Source organism: Falco naumanni, chromosome 2 (assembly GCF_017639655.2).
Source record: "Falco naumanni isolate bFalNau1 chromosome 2, bFalNau1.pat, whole genome shotgun sequence".
Classification (NCBI taxonomy): Eukaryota; Metazoa; Chordata; class Aves; order Falconiformes; family Falconidae; genus Falco; species Falco naumanni.
The window spans coordinates 25,495,628-25,508,384 of record NC_054055.1 but is presented as its reverse complement, the minus strand read 5'-3'; positions in this window follow the sequence as shown (position 1 = coordinate 25,508,384).

Sequence of the window (12,757 nt, the reverse complement as noted above, 5' to 3'; positions counted from 1 at the left end):
ATCTAATGTAAGTTGTAGCTCTGCACCTCATTAAAAAGAAATAGATAATAGCTCAATACTATCCACAAAGTTGTATAAGTAATAATTTCTTTAGCTGTGATATTCGTGTGCCAATAAAGTGAATTTCAAATAGCAACAGACCTTTTGTGTGCCCTGGCTTGATTGCCTAAAAGTGAAAGTAATATATTGTCATCCAAACTTTCATACTGAACGAATAATGCAATGAAAACTAATTTTATATGAAGTTAATCAAGAAAATCCACCCTTACTGTTTAATTTGTAGTGATCAGTCTCTTCCACCTCTTTGCAGCCACGTGGAGGTTCTAATGCAAGATTGTTATGTGGAGATCTCATTAACCTTGAATGAAAAGAGAGGTATCTTGTTCAACAGTAAGAAGGCTGTAACCCTGAGGAAAGACCAGTGAAGGTGACATTTTTTTTCATGTCCAGTGATGGTGATATTTGTTTTCATGTACTGGGGTTATTCACTAAACAGAAACAATGACTTCAGGATATAAATATGTAAAACTCTGGGTCAGCCCATGCATCACAGTAACTTGTAAATTTTTTTTATATCCTAAAGAAGTATGTTTTTGGAAAGGGTTGCTGATTGCATTTCTTCTCATTAGTTGTCTCATACATATATTTGTTAGGAAAAGATGGCTAGAAAATATTACAATAGCCCGAAGTCTGCATTAGGTTATAAAAGAATTTATTTGTGTTCACAATGCATGATGTAAAAAAAGTTTTTATTTTTTTAACCTCTCCTATAGGCATGCTTTTATATTTTTGCAAGTAGATTAATCTATCTACATGACGAAGTGCTCAGGCATGTAAATACCTGTGACGTGAGCTGAATTAATCTACTGTGATTCAATACTAGAACTCAACTGCAACTAATAAAGACTGATGGCAAAGTGAAAGTTTCTGATTCACCTAATGAGCTTATTGGTGCATTTAGAGCAGTTCATCTGCCAAACCTTTTAACGCTTACATTGGGATATTTCCATTTGCAAACAGCAATTCTGATGTTTATATTTTCAATTAAACATGTTTTTAGATTTATGGGTTTTGTTCTGCAACTTCTGTCATTTGGTTGAAAGAGTCTGTTTTTTTCATGAGAATTCTATTTTTTTTTTTTTGGCCTAAAATGCTTTGTTTACTTAAAAAGGAGAAGATAAGGGTAAAGTATATGTTTAAAGACAGAATTATTGAAAAAATATCTGTTCCACTAATTTTATGTGATTTATTTTAGTGGGTATTAATTACACAGACAGTGAGATGCACCCTTGGCATGTTAACCGAAGAACAGAGCAGGAGTTGCATGCTTTCTTCTCCTTAAACTTGGTTGGAACTGAATTTGCACAATTGCAGGAGAAATGTGCCCACATATACTGAACTGCCAGATGTGGTCAAAACCTTTATGATAGAGATGTGTGATAAAGTGTCAGGTATCTGGCAAAATCTAAAATCTGCCTGTTGTTGTGTGGTGGGTTTTTTTGGTTTGCGTTGTTTGGTGTTGGGTTTGTTGTTTTTTTGTTGGTTTTTTTTTTTTTTGGGGGGGGGGGGGGAGGGGGGGTTTGCTTTGTTTTGGTTTTTTTTTTTTCCCTGCTATTGCAGACACAAGGATTTGACATAAAAACTTCAGCAAACCGTTAGTGCCAGGAGGACAGATGGAGGAGGAGAAACCACTTTCTTATGAAAATGATCGACAATAGTAGGACTCTCAGGAGACAGAAGCTAGACTGGGGAGCAGCGGTTGTTTCCAGAGCCAGGGGTTGATACACAGCTCTACAATATGGATCAAAGCTCTGCCTCTTGAAGCAGTACTTACCTACATGTGCACCTGTGAGACCTCCAGTTAAAGTCAATGGACAAAAGACATGCAGTAGACCGTGATCCACCTTACCAAATGTATGGACTGAATTCATGTTCTCAATGATAGGCAGCAGGTGGCATTTCAAACACTCTGTGGTAGCTGGGACATCTGCACAGAGGTTGCATCTTTGACCCAGGACACTGAGGGGGCCTGGGTTAAACCTTCCAGGCTGACAGTTGAAGGCCAGGCAGGCTAGGCGCCTGGAGCACCTCCCACCCCTCCTTCTGCACTGACCTGGGTGTCTGCAGAGTGGTTTCTCTCACATGTTCTCGCTCCTCTCTCTGGCTGAAGTTGCCATTTTTCTCCCCTTCTAGCTGGTCACCCCTGGCCTTGAGCCGGGGGGCAGCGGCTCCGGCAGCCAGGGGGGAGCTGCCCGCAGTGGCGCGCACTGGCCACTCCCTAGCCCCCCAGTACTGACACCCAGCCACATAAATGAAATACAGCCTTGAACTTCCACCAAGTTAAATTTTGGCATTAGCCTTAAAATTGTAAAATTAAATGTAATCCATAAACAATGAAAAGATCTATTTCCATATAGAAGCATAAACGTAAGGTGTTCATAAAATAATGTGCAAAATAATGAACCGTAACTAATAAAAGATATGTTCCTTTTTTTAAAATACCCTGTTTAAAAATTCAAACAGCCATTCCAATTGCATAAACTTATGTTTCTTACCTTCAGAACCAATTCTGTTCAATCCTGCTTCTATGTAGGAAAAAAGCAAAATCTGACAGGCAACGAGAACAGGCCTGCAGTATCACTGGCTTACCTGTACTTCCACATTACATCTCCATCTTGTCAACAGTGAAATCTGGCCCTGAATTTAAAACTAAAGCCAGAATAGCCCTAAACCATCCTTTCAAGGTTTCTAAAAAATTATTCAGTGCTGGGATGACCGTTCCCAGTGAGAATGAGGAAGGAGCTATTGCTGTTTTCTTTGAAGATTCAGCAACGGTACATGCAAAGCCGAGTACATAATATATAGATGTGGTTCTCGAAGTCAACCATAATTTAGACTCTGATTTTTGTTGTTTTGATCGGTTTGGTTTTTCGTGAGAAAGTTGTTCAGTGTTTCTTCTGCTTCATTCCTGAATCACAGCTCATTTAAGCATACAGAGTTGCATATTTTGGTTACATGTGCACACATATGATGCAGAATGAGAGAGAGAGGTGTATTTGTGTATTTCAAATCCTGGCTGTCATCTCTTTCCTATATTGCTCCTGATACTCAAACCTTAACAGTGTTTCTTCCCCTTTATTCCACTGCTTTAAGAAATCTGTTCAGTATTTTACCTTTTACCATGGCAATGAACAGCCATAAGCCTACTATAATCAAAAGTGTGATTGCAGCGGTGGGAAACTAGATCAAAAGTAGCTCAGGCACTAAGCACAGGTTATATGGGCTAATCCCAAACCTTACTACATAAGGGACTATGCAGTCTGTAGGCACTCTGTGGCCCATGCAGGTCACCACAGCTGCCACGTGAACTTTAACTGATCAAAGCTGGCTTGAGAACCTGAACATACAAATGTACTACAGCTCACCTGGCCAAAAGTGCTACAGGGCCTCAGGTTTATTCTGTAACACAACAAAGCGGAAACAGAGCAACAGGTCCTACACTAAAACCATTGCTACTGCTTTGTCTTTCCACTGTTGTAGCTGAAATGGGAACTTTTGCTTTTAAGAAAATATACTGTAATGCATGTAGTGTAGCTTGCCTGTTTACCTCACTCAATCTCTCCTTTCTTGAAATAAATATTTGTATACAAATTGCTTTGAAGAATATATTACCAATTAAAGATGGTAGGAAAAGAAATCTGAATGAAATTTAAAACCACCGGAGTTTTTTTCAGGGTTGGAAATTTATATATAAATTGGAATCTCTTCACAAAACACAGCTCCTTTAAGCTGCCAGCACTCCTGCATTTCAAAATGACGCCACTATTGGAGAAATAAAATACCATTGAAAGCAGCATAATTAGTAAATCTGGGAGTTTTTTCTCCTAATGCTGATTTGGAGGTTCACTATTTATAAATGTAGTAGTTATTGAAGGGTAAAGGAGATTTCTGCCAAAATTACTCAGTTTGAAAAACTTCAGAGGGGAAAAGTGACATGCAACAGCAAAATGTTGAGAAAAAAAATGAAATGATGTTCAGAAAGATTCAGGGAGGAATCTAAACTGAAGAACAGTCTGAAGGAAAGACGACCTTTTCAAGGGAAAGAATACAGAGGCAAAAGCAGAGTTGTGCATGGACATATATGATGACACCATTTTAAAAACAACTGTTTCCTAGCCTTATCTGTTTTTCATGTAAATTAAGGCAAATCAGAATTGTTAAAAAAGATGTCAGAAGAGATCTGTAGAGTAAGGGTGAGATAAAGAATTCCAGATTTTCTTCCACAGTCTCTGTTCAGGCAATCAGTGAAAAAAAGCAATAGAAGGGACACATGGATTAGTAGCAGCAATTGAGAAATGTGTGATTTACAAAAATGGAAGGTGAAGAGAGGAGGATATGTTACAGAAGGTCTTGATTTTTGTTTCATAGTACTACATGGCAGGACTGATAATTTTTAATGACAGGTCTTCAGAAAAATATATATACACATAAATTAGATGTAAAATATATGGTTATTTTTATAATATGGATTTTTATATATATATAAACAAATAAATACTTAAAAGCTTTCTGTGCTGCTTGTTTGTCTTTTTGAGACTTTTGAGATGCATTTTAAAATCCATAGCTGAGTACTGGCCCATTGAAAGCCCTGAAACCTGTTCTTTATATAAAATCCAAGCACCTCCAGTAATTATGTATGTCCAAAACCTTAAAATTTAAAAAGAAAAAACCTTGTCACTGTTAAACTGAATGAAAATTGTGAGCACTGAGTATATTCTATTACATTAGAAGAAAACAAAGAAGTGTTATCTGAATAATTATAGTTTTGTTGGCCCACCATTAATCCTGAGGTCAATAGCTGTCTTGGACTTTACCACTGAAGAATGAAAGGAAAATAGTCTAATAAATGGTAACAATAATAACATATGTAAAAATGGCTTGTGCCAAACTAGATTTATCTACTGCTTTCTTCTACTTATTTTTTGAAAGAGACTAAAGGTTGCTTGGAAAAGGTAATAGTGTTTACACACTGTATTGGGAACTCTGTGTGACATTGGGTTTGGGACCACAAAACCTTTTGGTTAAATGGTGTATATTTAGAGTTGCACTTATCTCATCATACGTTAAAATTAATTTTCTAACCAGAAATTGTTAAGTGAGAAGATCTCTGGTAGAGTGTTTCAGGACCTGATTATATTTACTTGAGTATTTTAAGAAATACTATATATGTATCAATACAAAGAAACCTGCCTTGGAAGCATTAGGTCATTCCTGAGGGAGCTGCTTTCTAACCCATGGTTTCTTTCACAGGAAGGTAAAGGGGAAGAACAAATCTTACTGAGAAATGCTCCCAGCTATGCAATGGGTAGGAAGAAAGCACACCCCTGACTCTATCTTCTCTTCACACCCTAGTCAGTATGTTGGTGTCAGAAAGGAACGTAGGAATAAATCCTTTTTTATCAGGGACTTCTCTTGTGGAATACCATTTGTGGTATTCTGATTATCACAGAAATAAGCAGAGACACCAAAAATGTGATCTTGTTTTAGCACAGCATTAAACAAACATAGTTCAGATTTCTGAGTAGATCATAAATCGCATAGTTGACATGGCAAACACACTTGTAAATTTATGAAAAAGTTTGGAAAATTTCAGAGTAAATGAATATGTGTTAGGTAGATCAGGCAAAAATAAAATAATCCTAAGGCAGCAGTAAACATGTTGAGATCAGATGGCTGTGAAGAGCACTCAATCAAAAGCTATCAAAACTCCCTTTTCAAGTTGTGGGTTTGGTTACACATTCTGATTCTGTCAAGCAGTCCATTGTAGCAGGTAAGAAAGTGATAGTTCTGCTGTTTCATTTTGAGTCACTTTTCCTGTTTTGACAAGACAATCAAAGGAAAATTCAAAGAGAAAATAAGAAGCAATAGGAAATATAGAGGACGTAAAAGGACATACAGTTTTGAGTTTATATCCTCAGGGTACCAGGTTCTGATGAGAGGCTGGCAACAGATTTTGCTTTTGAACTTGGGTTCCTCATCCATTTTCTTCAATCTGAGATATTCTGCTTGAGCTTGCCAGGGCTTGTTTCTTCCTATAGTGAGACAAAATCTATCTAATCCTGTGCTGCTGGTTAAATATCAGATTTATTTTATTATTTCTTTTTTTCTTAGGGAGGAAGGAGGGCAAGAACAGAGAAGAATTCACAAGTGGAGCAATGGCAGAGTGGATCTCACAGGACTCTCCACAGCACTTCAATTAGTGCAGCACAACCGTATGCTACCCATTTTTAGTCCTGCTAGAGGACCAAACTAGTGGTCTTTAAATTATAGACATAAAGCCATAATCTGTGGATAAAAGCAGAAACTTAACAGCCTTTCTATTCTCAGAAGTATTTTTCCAAAATTTTCTCCATGTTTCGCCCACATCTACCTGCACTTTTAACAACCTTTTTAAAAGGTGATGGATGGAATCGTCTACTCCATTATTATATTTTCCATTAACTATACCTGAGTTTCTCCACATCACTTTTTGTCTATTGAGTTCTAACCTCATTATTTTTAACCAGACATGACATCCAAGAAAATATTCTGTTTATAATTGTAAGTCTTTTGTGCCAGCTAATTTAGTCAGGTGCTTTTATTTTGCATCTTCCCTACATAGTTGCATTGTTCCTTTGTTATTGCAATGGTGTAGAACATTTTATAGGAGAATATTTGAAATCTTTTGTTTAGGTTCTTCCTCTGTCCATGTCAAACTAGTTGTTTGGTATAGGCTTGGTTAGCCCCAATTAATAAAAGACATTTCTGTATCCTGTGCAGGAATAACTCTTTAGCCTTGAGTGTTTGTCTGGTTGTACCTTGCTGGCAGGAAGGAAGAGACCTTCTGCACTGAAGTGCTGCGTGATCTAACACACAATTAAAATGCAGCAAATGAGTTTGAAAGTTGATGTCAAGGAAATTAAGAATGGCAAGAGAAGTCCTGTCATGTAAAATCCTCTTAGCTTTTGAAACGTCAGTTGTTGTGATGAAACTGTGCATAAACAGGGCAGTAAACAAAAGACCTCTAATCAGGGCATATAGCAAGAATCACATTTTGGAAGTGGGTTTCTGCAGTGTGTTGATGCCAAGGTCCAACATTAGGAGGGCAGCTGCACTACTGAGAGATGTTATCCTTCAGTTAAGATATTAAAATGACGTTCTATCTGCTTATTTCTAACATCACTTTGGCATGATAAAGATCTCATGATACAGTCTGGAGGGATGTGATGGTGGTAGGGAGGATAGGGAATAGGGAATAACTTTGCTTCCAGCTGGCAATATCATCCTTTGTTAGATATTATCACCACAAATTAATTGGCAAAGTTACAAACATTCATGACTATGTAGCATGCAAGTTGTTACACAGGGCTGACTGATGACCATTCTGGTCTAATAGTATTCACTAAAGTCTTTTAATTGTGAATTTAGCCATGAAAGTGAAAAAAAGAGAAAAAAGAAAAAAAAAAGTACTGACATACTTGCAGAAGCAACTTTGAGTATGCTTCTGTTTGTTTTGAAAACCAATTCTACATAAAATCAGGTAGAGTTTAAGAAGAGACAAAAGTTTTGAAGATAGGGTATGTATTTAAATGCCTAATGATGGGTTTATGTGAATAATACTAGAAAGACTTTCTGGTCATCTGCTTTTTTAATATATCTCAGTAAAAAGCTGTGAATTCAACATTTGAGCTATATCTCACAAGTGTAAGCTGCAGTAACCACAACAGAAATATAATTAATCATAGTCCCAAAAGATTCTTTCCATGGGTTACCCAGGACTCAATTCCGTATCCTGTAAAACTCCTGAAACTGTGCCTGCTATCTGTAGAGATAATCCAGTGAGCAGGTAGTGAGATAGCATGGCAGAACTCCCCATACTGTGAATACTTATACACAAGCTCTGAGCTGTCAAAGTTATATACAAGTATTTTGATTATTCTTCCTGAAGAGGCACATAGTCCCTCTGAACTCCCAGGTTAGCAAAGCCACATTTTCTGTCTTGAAGTTCAGGTACAGAATGAGAGAAGAAAGAGCATGTAGTAAATACCATCAGAGGATGCACCAGAATTGAAGGATATGGAAGTACACAGGGAGGCTGTAATAAACAAAGGGACACAAAAAAACCCAAAACCCAGTTGCTATATGTTGGAAAAGGGAAGGCAGCTAGAAGTTGCAACAGGGTACTTTCCACAGAAATAATTACTAATTCGTGGTTGTCTTCTGTTGGAACTTAAGGCAAGAGTTGCAAGTTAGTAGAACACTATATTTAATTTAGGTAACAGCATCTCTTTCAGCTGGAAATTTTCTAGAAACTAGAAAGCTAAAGAAAAGGTGCATTAAATATGTCCAGAGGAGAGAAGGTCAGTTGTTTAACTCAAAGCTTTTATAAATTTTGAGGGTTAAAGTCAGGCTTTTAATATTTCCTTTTGTATATTTATATTTAAGATTAATCTTAGCAATGTTGCTGTTCTAGCTGTATACTACCTGTATACACTTATACATTGTACAATGAAAACAGTGGAACTTGAATTACACAAAGATCTGAATATTTATTAAAAATCACTGGTTTAAACCGTTGCCTATTTTATCAAGTCTATAATTTCAGGTTATTAACTGCACTTACTAGATTTTGAGGAATGGTTACAGTTATTTTTATATATATGATACATAATCCATAGCTGTATTAGTTTTAAGGCATATTCCTTGGAAATGACAAAATTAGTCACAAAAAATGAGTTCTTAAATGTAAAAATGTGCCTCTTACTTCCATGAGATTGTATGTTGATTGAACTACAACTGTATAAACGCTATCTTTCTTTAATACTCTATTATTTTCCTTCCTGCTGTGAAAGACATACATGGATCGATTACTGATCTGTAACTCATCTGAGTTATTTGAAAAGAGTCATTTAATTGCAGACTGTAAATGTAAATATTAGTTTGTAGGTCCACGAAGCAGATTATGTGGGACCCACTTTTTAAACAAGAAAAACCTCAGGAAATATTAATCAAAACAAATAAAACCCCCAAAATTCACTACCTCCTTTACATCTCAAGTGACCAATAAAGACTGAATATTTAATTCCAGAAACATAGAAGTTTTAAAAGATTATTCTAGGAACTAAAGGACATTGTTACTTAAGGTAGGCATTTGAAGCAAAAGTTGATCTTCCACTAAACCCTACAAAACTAAATCAATATTTGACAAAATGTATCAAATAAATGAAAATGTTGGTTCTGTCTTTAAATGGATACTGAAATATTCAGTGATAATTACCAGCATGCACATGAAAAACATGATCACAAAACTGAAGTACAATTTTTCTGCACATGCACTAGCAGATTCTATATTCAAAATGTCACCATCAACCATTAAATACAAAAAGCAACTCACATGCGTGAATCTATCCAAACATTGGTATCATGAAAGAAAAGATTCAGAGAATCATAGAATATCCTGTGTTGGAAAGGACTCGTGAGGGTTGTCAAGTCCAACTCCAAACTCCAAACAGGACAACCTAAAAGTTAAACCATACATCTAAGAGCATTGTCCAAATGCTTCTTGAACAGTGACAGGCTTGGGGCCATGATCACTTCCCTGGGGAGCTTGTTCTGGTGGTAGACCACGCTCTCAGTGAAGAAATTTTTTTTAATATCAGTTTGAACTTGTCCTGACACAGCTTTAAGCCATTCCCTTGTGTCCTGTCACCAAGCACCAGAGAGAACAGAACCTACCCCTCTGCTCCCCCTCATAGTGTAGCTGTAGACAGAAATGAGGTGAACCTTCAGTCTTCTCTCCTGTAAACTGAACACACCTAGTATCCTCAGTTGCTCCTTGTAGGTCATGCCCTCTAGTCCTTTCACCATCTTTGTTGCTTTCCTTAGGACAGAGCACTAGTATAAAGATTATTTTATGAATTGAGAAATTCAGGTTTTATGTGTATGCTTTTCTTTATGAATATTTATTTTCTTAGAGAAACTTTCTTGGGACTCATCTCACCCAACCTGAGGTGCTTATGGTGTACCATGTCAGTTCCTGAATCATTCACCTATACTCCTTTCCATGATCAGTGGACTGGAGTAGGCATTTTGAGGGACAATTAATCCTACCTATCTGAACTCCTAGATCATGATTGCTTTTGAACTAGATACCCTTTTTTCTCATCAGTGATTAAGAAGGTGTCTAGCCTTCAGTGACTAGAAAAGGTATGAATGTCTATCCTATAGATATGTAAATGTAGGTAAAAAGAGTCCCAGATTTATGCTCTGAGTATTAGCTTCAGCCTGATTTAATCACCGTAAAACAGTATGTACCATTACCAAGATTACTAAGAATAAGAATCCAAACCAATAACGAACCTACTAGCTCAAGACTGTTGGGAAAATATGATGAGCATCACTAATGGGACAGGGAAGGACTTCATTCCCTTGCTATCCAGAAACAGTTTAGTGCTGTTAATTACTATACCAGAGCATTTTTGCAATTCATTGACTTCATAGCATCACAAGTTTAATGTCTGACAGGAACTTTTACAGTAAATTAAAACTTGATTTAGCTAAATTAAGTTGTAGGAATCACAGAATTTCATCCTGCAATTCCTGCATCAGGCCCATAGTTTAACTGAACTCTACATCTCCTGGAAACCCCTCCCAAATCACTCACAAACCAGGGGGATTTTCTTATCACCAAACCACATTTAATTTTCATAATGGAACTGTTAAACATTTACCTAAAAACTGGTTTCAATATCTAAAGGAAACAAGAAAGAAGAGAGACAGACTCCACTTAGGGGTACACAGTTGAAAGATGAGAAGCAATGGCTATAAACTGCAGTAAATTTCAGCTGGATGTAAGAAAACTCTCAGAATGAGAGGTAAGGACTGGAACTGGCTGCTTAGCAAGGCTGTGAAACCTCTGTCCTTAGGGACTTCCAAATTTGAGTCACAAGGCCTTGCTAAAAGTGATCTGACTTTGAGGTTAGTGCTGCTTTGAGCGGGAGATTAGACTAGGTGACCTGCAGAGATCCCTTACAACCTAAATAATTATATTAATCTATAATTTTAAGATCTGCTTCTTTGAATTCTGAATTAGTTTATTTTCCAATACTGGTTATTAATAATCAATACTGGCTACTCTAGTGTGTTAAAGCTTCACCTCCTATCAGAATTGGTTTTTTCCATCTATGAGCTTGTAAACAATGCCTTCATAATCTTATTTTCATTATGCTTTGCCAGCTTCCTCAATCTTTAGTTGCCCTTAAATTTTTTTTCATACTATTTTTAATGTTTCAATATCCCTTTTAAAGATAGTCACCAAAAAAAGCATGTAGGTATGCTAGTAAAAATCTCTCAAGTGCTGTACACAAATACAGCCTCCTCACTTCTATTTAATATTTTTCTACTTAGGCATCTCAAAAACATGTTCACCTGCTTAGCTATAGTGTTGCCCAGGGAGCTCATGTTCATTTAATTAGCTACTATTTCCTCTAAGTCCTTCAATGTCACTGAACACCAGGACACCATTTCCCATCCTGCAAGTGTGACCTACATATTTTGTTCCTTGATGTATGCCCTTTCATTTGGCTCTGTTAAAACATGCTGTCCAGAGAAAAGTAATTTTCTTAAGCAATATAATTTAGTCGAGTTGGTCTTTTTCCATTACTTATCACTCACTAATTATCCATTATCAGCAAATTCGACCAGATCATTAAGGAGGTTGAGAAACAAGAACTAACATTTCAGAGGCATCTGGTTATGCATCCTGTTGGACAATGATACTTCATTTGTATTTACTTCCTGAAGTATTTTTCATAGCTGATATTTAAGCTTTATTGATTTTGCATAGCAGTATTTTCATCAAAATTTAAAGAAAGACAGGGACAACTGCTTTAAAATACTTTAACTCCATTATGCCAAAGCAGTTATCAACTACAATTATCAGCTAAACTTATGTAAAAAGGCATCACATTTGTTTGACAAGGTGCATTGTTCATAAAACCATGTTGATTGCCATTTTAATCTTCACAGACAGAATCCCTTGCCACAGTGCCATCACCAGCAACAAAACTAGCTTAATCATCCTATTTACCTCCTTTCAATATTGTCAGACCAGGTACACAGTTAAAAAAAGGAAGGAAAAAGGAAACCCCCTCAATGTCTAAGAGTCTTTTATCAATATTATCTAAGTTAAATGGGCAAACATTACTGTCATAAACATAAGCCTTCTTTGCAAAGTTTTGATACTGTGGATATTTTGATGAATAAGTGAGACAACAGTTTTTTGTACATCCTAAAATATAGTAGTTTCATAAGCACTTTGCCATGCGATTTTTTCTTCTTTACCTTTTTTGTCTTTTTTACATTTCTATTTCTTCACTATTCATTCATTCATCCAATCATTCATGCATTGGGCATGATAAGGAACATTTGAAGAACATAGCCTATCATATTTTTTGAAAACATGTAGCAACATGGTTTGTAAAATATAATTAATGACAATGATACAAAAGTCTAAAATGTTTGCATAATAAAACCAGAAATATTTCTTTGAGTTCATTATTCATTTCCTAGATGACTTAGACTGGACTGAATGATGTCTTGATTCCTGGGGAGAAAAGGGACAACATATCCTTCTCTTCACTTGTTGGTAAAACATTTCCATACCTGCTAACATTTAAAAATCAAAAAGCATAAAATTACTTCTGTGATGCAGTGCCCT